Source organism: Somniosus microcephalus, chromosome 4 (genome assembly GCF_052327205.1).
Source record: "Somniosus microcephalus isolate GS21.2 chromosome 4, FLI_Smic_1.0, whole genome shotgun sequence".
NCBI lineage: Eukaryota > Metazoa > Chordata > Chondrichthyes > Squaliformes > Somniosidae > Somniosus > Somniosus microcephalus.
Window position 1 is genome coordinate 1,295,381 of NC_140990.1, and position 7,966 is coordinate 1,303,346.

General features: G+C 43.5%; 1 non-coding gene across 1 annotated transcript; it reads right to left on the bottom strand.

Annotated features, from left to right (window-relative positions):
• Positions 1-1,852: 1,852 nt before the first annotated feature.
• Positions 1,853-1,934, bottom strand: trnas-aga (transfer RNA serine (anticodon AGA)). The gene has a single exon. It is a non-coding gene; the product is annotated as a tRNA-Ser (tRNA).
• Positions 1,935-7,966: the final 6,032 nt, after the last annotated feature.

The window sequence follows — 7,966 nt, forward strand, 5'->3', positions numbered from 1 at the left end:
AGGAGAGGGAAACAAAGAGCGAGAGAGAGAGAGCTCTATATTAACAAGGAACTGGTGCAGGAAGTTGTCATAGAGTTCTTCATATGCCAGTAAATCTTTCAAAATTATTTTAGTTGATTTTTTCCTGTTCTACTTTTCCAAGCAGTGTATTAAGGGGTTGCCCAAAGGTTTAAAATTTGTCCTCCCCGCCGAGGAATTGAACACCAGCGACCGGTGTAGACACTCAGCACTACATTAACGAGGAACTGACACGTGCAGAGTCTGTCAGAGCAAGGATCGAGCTGTGAACAGAACTGGACAAATGAGAAAGGCAGAGAGCGACAGAGCGACAGAGAGAGAGACAGGGGCAAAGAGGGAGACAGAGAGAGAGACAGAGAGAGAGAGAGAGAGGAAGACAGAGACAGAGTGAGACAGAGAGAGAGAGACAGACAGAGCGACAGAGACAAAGACAGAGACAGAGTGAGACAGACAGAGAGACAGACAAGTAGACAGACAAAAAATGAGGTGTAGGACAAATGTGCAAATATAAACCCATTGGATCTTAAGGCTAACACCTTAAACACTCGGCCATCCTGGTGCTGGGATTGTTTATATGCTGTCTCTGAGAGAATCGGGCCTTCAAGTCCCACCTTACCACAGAGTTGAGCAGAGCAGAGAGAGACACACAGACTGACACAGAGAGACACACAGACCGACACACACATAAACACACAGACACAGAGAGACACACAGACCGACACATCAACACACAGACACAGAGAGACACACACATAGACACACAGACCGACAGAGAGAGACACACACATAAACAAACAGACACAGCGAGACACACGGAAGATTTACAAGGATGATACCAGAAATGCAAGGGTGTACATATCAGGAAAGGATGGACCGCTGCCAAATTATTTTAAACCCTGATTTGTCTGATTATTGTTCTATTTCTGACCATATCTTTCATGCATACTTGCAGAATGAAAAAGTGACAAACTTCGAGGTGTTGGATTTAATTCCGCCCATCTCAGGATTAGTTCCCCAGGGATCTTGTTCCATTTTGAAATGAGAAATGCCGGAATCATAGTTGGCAGGATTCCGATCCTGCGCGGGGAGACCCCAGTGAAATTCTAGTCCATCGCCTTAACCACTCGGCCACGACTACTGGGTCTATGAGATGTTAAATGTTGCTCAGATAAAATCGCAATCATCCATCGCTCTGGGGCAAAACATCACTCAGTCCCTGAACAGTCTCCGCTCAAGAAAATTCTGGTGCTGTCTGTCTATGTGTGGATTGTCTCTGTGAGAATCGGGGCTTCAAGCCCCACCCTGCCACAAGGTTGAGCAGAGCAGAGATTTCCTCAGTGGCAGGACAGGTTAACAAAGCAGTTAATAAAGAAGATGCGATCCTGGGCATTATAAATAGAGGCACAGAGTACACAAACCAGGAAGTTTTGCCAAACCTAAATAAACGACTAGTTCGACCCCAGCTGGAGTATTGTGTCCAATTCTGGGGAACCACACTTCAGAAAGGAGGTGAAGGCTGAGGAAAGTATCCCCGCTTGTTACCCGAGTGACCGGCAGACACACACAGACAGACACACATGTGCACAGACAGACACACACATCAAACACAGACACACACATAGAGTGACTTAGACATCGAGAGAGACAGACAGGTAGAGAGAAACACTGTCAGTAATTTTTGTTTTATTTCTGACCGTAAATTTCGTGAACACTTGCAGATCAATGAAAACGAGAAAAATCTCGAGGTGTTCAAAGTTATGGGATTTAATATCGTCTCATTCAGGATTAGTTCTCCAGGAATTTGGTTATATTTTAAAAAGAAAAATGCTGGAACCGTAGTTGGCAGGATTCGAACCTGCGCGGGGAAACCCCAATGGATTTCTAGTCCATCGCCTTAACCACTCGGCCACGACTACTGGGTAGGTGATGGGTTAAATGTTGCTCAGATAAAATTGCAATCATCCATCGCTCTGGAGCAAAACAGCACTCAGTCCCTGAAAAGCCTCCGCTCAAGAACATTCTCAAAGAGACAATCTCCTCTCGCATTTATTTAATCTTCCATGTTCCTCCCTCGCTTTTAAACACGAACCAATTTAATTACTATTTCACATCTTAAAGACGCATTTCGCCCCATCGCAGAATCCCGCTCACCAGGCAGGGATACTCCACTAAACTGACCAAAGTCACTGCTGGGCGTTCACTGCAGATGCTCAGAGCAAGAATGGCGCTGTGGACAGACCTGGGCTCATTCACCAGACCCAGATGGAGAAGTGAGCAACGAGAGGGAAACAAAGAGTGAGAGAGACACGGGGAGAGACAGAGAGAGAGAGACACACAGACACAGACAGAGAGAGAGAGAGAGAGAGAGAGAGAGCGGGAAACAGTGAGTGAGACAGAGAGAGAGAGAGAACGTGTCGGGGAATTGAATCCTCACCACTGTACTATCAAGGACCTGGTAGAGGAAGTAGTTATGCAGTGATTGAGACAAAGACTCGAACACACACACACAGACATGTGTGCCTGCTCTCTATGTTTATGTGTAAGTCACATATTTAATAAGCTTTTCTGAGTGTCATGGATTCATAGAATCTTACAGCACAGAAGGAGGCCATTCGGCCCGCCGTGCCTGTGCTGTCTCTTTGAAAGAGCAGTGGTGCTCAGTCCCACCCCCCGCTTTTTGTCCGTAACCCTGTTAATCTCTTTCTCTCTGTCACTCTCTCCCTCCTCCGCGCCCCACACAGAAGGGAGACAGAGAGAGAGAGAGAGAGAGAGCTCTATACTAATGAGGAACTGGTGCAGGAAGGTGTTATACAGTTCTTCATATGGCAGTAAATCTTGTAAAATTATTTTAGTGATTTATTTTCTGTCGTACTTTTCCAAGGAGGATTTTAAGGGGTTGCCCAAAGGTTTACAATTTGGAATGTTAAAAGCACCCTTCTTGTTGGGGAATTGAATCCGGTCTCCCACGTGACAGGCGGGGATACTCGCCGCTATAATAACGAGGAACTTACACGTACAGTTTGCCAGAGCAAGAATGGATCTGTGAGCAGAACTTGAAAAATGAGAAATGCAGAGAGAGATAAAGAGACAGGGACAAAGACAGAGACAATCAGAGAGAGACCTCTATGACGAAATACATCCACTCAAACAGCGGATGTGGGTCTTCGCAAGAAACCTCATAAACACTGCCAAAAGACGCAGCCCTCCCACCCCCTCTACCATTGGGAGCCCAAACAGGACCACCAATGTCCCCCACCCCCCATTACAAAACCAACAACAGAACCGTGCTTTTATACCTGACCCAAGACCCCCCTCTAGACCACAGACTGTAGACCAAGAACTGAGAAAGATCATGACGATGCTGAACAGCCTGATAGAAAGCCGGAGAAATTATTAATATTGTTATTTATCATTATCATTATTGATCAGTATTATTACTATTATTGATAGATATCTGTGCATGCCTCATGAAATTTATGCTAAATCATCATTTAGCATGATAGAAAATAGTGTTTCCACACTCATCCCACAAAATAGGTCCATTTTATTTCGTTTTATTGAACTATATAAATGCGTTCTTTCCACATAAGCGGCTGGAATATCCAAGGCCTCCGCTCCACAACTTTTGGGATGAAGAGTACAGACCCTGAATTCCTAAAAGCTATAAAAGACATTGATATAATTGTGTTAACAGAAACATGGTGCCAAAAGGACGTGCCGACCCACTGTCCTCCAATGTACCATGAAATCATTGTGCCCTCAGTAAAGAACACTAAAACACGCAAGGGCAGAACCTCCGGGGGAATACTGGTGTGGTATAAGGGAGAACTGGACAAACACATCTCACCGGTAAAACAGGGAAAATCACACGTATGGCTAAAACTAGATAAAAATATAGGAATAGCAAAAAAAGATGTTTACTTATGTGCGATCTACATACCTCCAATAGAATCGCCATATTTCGAAGAGGAGTTATTTGATACTCTCCACATGGAAATCAGCCATTTCCAGGCCCAAGGAAAGGTGATAATATGTGGGGACCTAAATGCAAGGACCGGTTGTGAACCTGACTTCATAGACCCACAGGGAAACAACCATGTGTTTGGCCAGACCCCTTTAGATGTCACACCAGCCATCGCAAATCGGAACAACCTTGATCGTGAAATAAATAAAAGCGGTAGGGAGGTAGTGCAACTCTGCTGAGCCTTAGGCCTGTACATAGTTAACGGTAGGTTCAGAGGGGACTCCCTAGGGAGACTCACATACTCCTCAACTCTTGGGTCTAGTGTGGTGGACTATACAATCACTGACCTGGACCCCTGCGATATCAACTCATTCACTGTCAGGCAGCAATCCCCCTCTCAGACCATAACCAAATAAATATGTACCTTAAACTTTCTGCCCAAACTACAGACACAAAAAAAGAACCCAGTAAGCTCCATAAAATAAACCAGACATACAGATGGGCCCCAGACAGTGGAGAAAAATTCATCACAGCACTAAAGTAACCTGATCTCACAAGTAAAATATCAAAATTTAAAGAAAACCCATACGAGATCACCAGAGATGGTGTAAACATGGCCATAGAGGATATAAATATGATCTTCCATGAGGCAGCTGTAAAAGCCGACCTTGTGAAACAGAAGAGGAAGCGTCACAAAAGACAAAATAAAAATAAGAAATGGTTTGACCACGAATGCAAAAATGCCAGAAAAGACCTGAGAAAAATATCAAACCAAAAGCATCGCCAACCAAACAATCCGGACCTACGTACTAGATACAATGAAACCCTCAAAAGATATAAACACACCATTAGGAACAAAACACAAAACTATACCCACAAAATACTCGAAGAAATTGAAAACTCCACCAATCCAAAACAATTCTGGGAAATGTGGAATAACCTGAGTACAACACAATTGCAAGCATTACCAATCCAAGATGGCGACATCTGGAGAACACATTTTGAAAACCTCTACAAAGACATCCCAATAAACGAAACAAACCCAAGTCAACATCAGGTCACAGAAAAACTCCACACATTAGAAGCAACAATTAAAGACAACCAAAACCCTCTAGACTCCCCAATCACATGGAAAGAACTGGCCACAAAAACAAAATCTCTCCACCTAAAGAAAGCCTGTGGCCCAGACAACATCAAAAATGAAATGCTCAAGTTCAGCAATATGGAGATGCAGGGTGCGATACTCAAATTATTCAACATCATATTACGTTCAGGCTGTTTTCCCGATATCTGGTGCCAAGGACTAATCTCCCCCATATATAAAAGTGGAAACAAATCAGACCCAAATAACTACCGCGGCATCTGTGTCAACAGTTGTCTAGGGAAGTTATTCTGCAGTATTCTAAATAGTAGATTACTTGATTTTCTTAACAAACATAATATCCTCAGAAAAAACCAAATAGGCTTTCTTCCAAAACACCGCACCGCCGACCATATCTATACCCTTCACACCCTCATTGAAAAACATATACACCAAACAAAAAATGGGGAAATATTCGCCTGTTTCATCGACTTCAAGAAAGCCTTTGACTCTATATGGCACGAAGGGCTCTATTATAAACTTCTTCAATGTGGAATAGGGGGCAAAGTCTATGACCTTATTAAATCAATGTATCTGAAAAACAAATGCGGGGTCAAAATTGGAGAAAAACGCACCGATTTCTTCACCCAGAGAAGAGGCGTCCGGCAGGGCTGCAATTTGAGCCCGACCCTGTTCAACATATACATAAATGAATTAGAAGACATGCTGGAGCAAAGCGAGTCACCAGGTCTCCGTCTCCTGGAGTGAGAAGTGAAATCCCTGTTCTATGCGGACGACCTGGTTCTGCTGTCTCCCACAGAACAGGGATTACAGCAACAACTAGACCTACTCGACAAATACTGCCAAAATTGGGCTCTAACAGTAAATCTAAAGAAAACCAACATCATGATTTTTCAAAAAAGGCCCAGATGTCAGGAAAACAAATACCAGTTTACCCTCAGTGATACCACTATAGGACACACTATGAGCTACACCTACCTTGGTCTAACTATTACAGCATCAGGGAGCTTCAGCATAGCAGTGAATGCACTAAAAGAAAAAGCACGAAGAGCCCTATATGCAATAAAAAGAAAATTCTACAACATCCAAATCCCAATCAAAATCTGGCTCAAAATATTTGACAGCATAATTCTGCCCATTGCACTGTACGGTAGTGAAGTATGGGGCCCGCTAAATCACCAAAGCTACACTAAATGGGAAAAACACACAATAGAAGCCCTACATGCAGAATTCTGCCGAAGCATCCTTCGCACCCAAAGAAAAACGCCAACAAATGCATGCAGAGCCGAACTAGGCAGATACCCACTGATAATAAACATCCAAAAACGAGCACTAAACTTCCTAAATCACCTCAAATCTAGCTCCCCAGACACCCTTCATTTCAAAGCCTTTCAGACCCAAGAGCTAAACCCAGAAAAGAGTCCCCTGAGTCAGCTGCTACTGAAACTAAGTACCCAGCCGGACCCTGACCAGCCCCAGACCAACACAGCCGTCCAAACACCAATCCGAGTGAACCAAATCATTAAAAAATGCAAAGAAACCTACCTGGAACATTGGAACAAAATAACCGAAAGCCAAAGCAGATTAGAATGTTACCGGGCCCTAAAAAGAGAATATAAACTAGCAGACTACCTCACGACCATCAGAGACACAAAACAGAGACAGACCCTCACCAGGTACAGACTAAGCGACCACCAACTGGAAATTGAAAAAGGCAGATACAAGAAATCCTGGCAGCCTAGAGAGAATAGAATATGCGATCAATGTCTGGCCGGCGAGGTTGAAACAGAGATGCATTTCCTCCTAAAATGCGAAAAATTCAACACATCAAGAAACATATTATTCAACAAGCTAAGCCAAACAACCCCAGATTTCAAGGAATTGGATGACCTGTCAAAATTGAGATTAGTCCTAGGAGAAGGAGACAGACCATACCTTGGGGCCAAATATGTAACAACATGTCACAACCTGAGGACTGTTTAAAATTAAGACTGTTTAAAATTAATATTGAACGTACCAAATGAAGTACAAAGACTGTTTAAAATTAATATTGTTTAAAAGTAATATTGTATGTACCCAACAAATGTCAAATCGATTGACACCTACAGAATGTTGGAAAACTGTACCTTTTTGCTATGTAAGCTTTGGCAATATGGTTCTCTGTAAACTTTCATGCCAATAAAGCATTTGAATTGGAAAAAAATTGGAATTGGAATTGCACAGACAGAGAGACAGACAGACAGACAGAGAGACAGACAGAGAGAGAAAGACAGAGAGAAACAGAGAGAGAGACAGGCAGAGGTAGAAACAGAGAGAGAGAGACAGACAGAGAGAGAGAGACAGAGAGAGAGACAGAGAGAGAGAGAGAGAGACAGACAGAGAGAGAGAGACAGAGAGACAGACAGAGAGAGAAAGACAGAGAGAAACAGAGAGAGAGACAGGCAGAGGTAGAAACAGAGAGAGAGAGACAGACAGAGAGAGAGAGACAGAGAGAGAGAGACAGACAGAGAGAGAGAGACAGAGAGAGAGAGACAGAGAGAGGGACAGAAAGACAGAGAGAGAGACAGACAGAGAGAGAGAGACAGAGAGACAGACAGAGAGAGAAAGACAGAGAGAGAAAGACAGAGAGAGAGACATGCAGAGAGAGAGACAGAGAGACAGACAGAGAGAGAAAGACAGAGAGAAAAAGAGAGAAAGACAGGCAGAGGTAGAAACAGAGCGAGAGAGACAGACAGAGAGAGAGACAGACAGAGAGAGACAGACAGAGAGAGAAACACAGAGAGAGAAAGACAGAGAGAAACAGGCAGGAGAGAGAGAGACACAGAGAAACAGAGAGAGAGACAGAGATAGAAACAGACAGACAGAGAGAGAGAGACAGAGAG